Consider the following 3,007-nt stretch of genomic DNA (forward strand, 5'->3'; position numbering starts at 1 on the left):
GTGCCCTGTGAACTTTAGTTCACTTACTGCATAACTTAATTCAGTCACTAATAATTAGTTTAAAAAATATATTTAAAAGCTGCAAACCACATTTTATTACACATTTCTGAATCAGGAAGGGGTAAATTGTGACACAGCTTTCTTGTGCCACTGACTTTTTTGGGGAGAAACATTCTGCAATAAAATAAGAGTTTCCAAACTCTATTTATAAAAAAAGCTTGAGTTTTCTTCTGTGATTAACCTTCACTCCTCAGTCCCTTTTACCCAAGGAATGGTTCCTAGGTCATCTTTTTGAAGTTTAGTTTCTGGGAAGTTTAGTTTCTGGAAAGTTTCCAGCAAACCTCTCCTGTGCTTTGTCCCAGTTGTTGTTGTTGTTGTTCTTGTTTTGGAGAAGGTGAGTCTCTTTAATTGAGGATGGTTTGTCTGTCTCCAATCCTGCATGTGTTTGCCGAAGCTGAAGCTGTATTGGAGTTTTTATTCTCCTACCAGGCCTTCTCCTGTTATCAGCACATCTTTTTCAACATCTTCTGACCTTTGTCGCTATCAGTAACTTCAGAATGAACAGATGCAGGAGCATCATCTCTTTGGAAATTTCTTTCACTTCCAATCTGCTCCCTATGTTTTCCAGCTCTATCTTTATAGTTTTGATTCTCCAGTATCTTATCATCTTTGTAGTCTGTATTCTGTAAACCATATTTTACTCATATATTTTAAAAATCCTTTTCTTCTTTCCAACTCGTTTCCTTCTTAGTTAATGATGGACCAACAAATGATTCATCTTTCTTATCAAAGAAAAGGTGAGCTCTAACCTGCCCTGGTTCACATCCAACACAGCTATTATTCCCAGGGTGAATGTAATAAGATAACACAGTGTCTCCAACTTTCACTTTATCTCCATGCTCAGGTTCATAAGGGTCACATTTAGTTTTCAGCTGAACAATCCATTTTCCATTAACAATTGTTCCATTTTGAGGGCCTGATCCAAAAGGACATAACTTTGTAAGTCATGGTCAAAATAAATTTCTGCATGAAACTTACACCAACTTCAGGGATTTGAAGAGTATGCTCCCTATCATTTTCCCTTCCATTTGTAGCAGGTTTTACAGCAGTAATGATGAAGAGTGATCCTGTCTGTAACACAGGTAATCTAATGACAGTTACTCTCATATATGAGGGCCACACTTTTTCCTCATCTTCCTCTTCAGTATCTTTTGCAGTTGCATTGCCTTTACTGGTAACGTCTTCATCATAACTACCCTCGGTCTGAGAGTCTGTAATTTCACCTTCTTCTGGTTCACTATGAGTCTCTGTGATTTTCTCATCCTTAAAGTTAAATTGAGACGTTTTCATTAAGAGGAGATTCCATAGTATTTCCACTAACTGGAACAGTGAATTTTGGGGGATTATTTTTGTGATGAATGCCTATTTTGCCTTTTTTTTTCACATTTGTGAAATTTTCTTTCCCATTGCAGCTTGTATGTTCAACACTGAAGGCTTCTTGATCCTCTGAATTCAAATCCTTTTCCTCAGGATTTTTTTTTTTTGTAGAAGAATCCTTTCTTTTCTCAATTTTTTGTTTTTGTCTTGTGCTATAAGTCTGATAAGGTTGCAAATCTACTCGAGAATGAAACCGATAGCGACCACTTTCCACATCACAGTAGTAATAAATTAAATCATAATATATTTGATTCTCAGAATCTTAATAGAAACCAGTGCTGTGGTCAAAATACCGTCCAGCATTTTCATCATAACTAAATCCAGCCTGTGATAAAGTCGCTTCTGCTGCAGCTCTCAAGCTTCCAGCTAATGACGAACCTTCTAAGGATGTATCTTGTGCTGCTAATGCAGCTGCTGGCTCCTTTGAATTTGAGGCAAATGACCCTGTTGTCTACATTCAACATTTGCTGTCCTATCAGTACCAGGGTGAGCATCATTTTCTATTTATAACTGCTCGTTAGAATTCAAAGCAGGAGTTTCAATATTCTGATCTTGCTGATTTGACTGTTCAGTCACTAACTTTATTTGGAAGACTAACATCATTACAGTAGGTCTGATAATAATAATCTGAGACTGACCAAGGAGCATGGTTCTCTGTGAGTACTTCTACATCAGACTTTTAATATCTCCATTTCTCCTACAGCGGAGTACGTTACTGAGTTCCAGCTGCGCGCGGAGCTCCTGGCGGTTGCTCGTGTCGCTCTGAGCAGCCGTCATATGCGAGGCCATAGCTTCTCCCATTCCCGCACCTGCCGCCTGCAGCTCAGCGTTCGGGTTCCAGCTTCTCCGCCCTCCTTCTCCGCTGGGCCAGCTCGGGCTCGGGGAGGGGGAGGAGCGACCACAGCGAAGGCGCTGGCTGCCGGTACGGGCCCGAGGCCGTGAGTTCGGGCGCCAGACGGCTGCGGCCTCGGAGGGGCTGGGCAGGGCCGAAGCTGGGGCCGGCGGAGCCGGAGCCACAGCCACTGGGGCGCGCGGGCAGCCACAGGCAGCCTCCCCGGCCTGGACGCCCCGAAACGCGGAGCCTAACGGGGCTGCGGCAAGAGCAAGGGGACGGCGATGGCCCTGCCGGATCTGCGGGGCCTGGAATCCTGGGAAGGATTGTACCTTCCCCAGCCACGGGGGCTGCGGGAGGAGCGTCGAAGTCCAGGGGCCAGAAGCGCTCCGGCCGTCCCTGAGTTGAGCTGGAAACAGTGGCCAAGCGTGTTTTAAATCGAGTTTCCGTGTGGCTTGATATGACCTGCTGGTTACTCTCATTTTTTTTCTCCATTCGTTGAGCTATGATTGACAAATTGAAAAGTGTATATTTTTAGGGTGTACGATAGTGTTTTGAGATGTCAGTAGTCTTTAAATTATCTCACTTCAGCTAGTTAGCTTATCTATCCCCTCACATAGTTAATACGTTTCTGTGTGTGTGGTGAGAGCACCTGAGATCTACTCTTGCAGCAAATTTCAAGTACACAGTATTGTTAACTATAGTCACTATTCTGTACATTAGGTCCCCAGCAGTTAC

The 3,007-nt window shown here is 43.3% G+C and overlaps 1 pseudogene; it reads right to left on the bottom strand.

Moving 5' to 3' along the window:
* Positions 1-243: 243 nt before the first annotated feature.
* Positions 244-2,764, bottom strand: LOC129473117 (angiogenic factor with G patch and FHA domains 1-like; annotated as a pseudogene).
* Positions 2,765-3,007: the final 243 nt, after the last annotated feature.

This window comes from Symphalangus syndactylus, chromosome 23 (assembly GCF_028878055.3).
Source record: "Symphalangus syndactylus isolate Jambi chromosome 23, NHGRI_mSymSyn1-v2.1_pri, whole genome shotgun sequence".
Classification (NCBI taxonomy): domain Eukaryota; kingdom Metazoa; phylum Chordata; class Mammalia; order Primates; family Hylobatidae; genus Symphalangus; species Symphalangus syndactylus.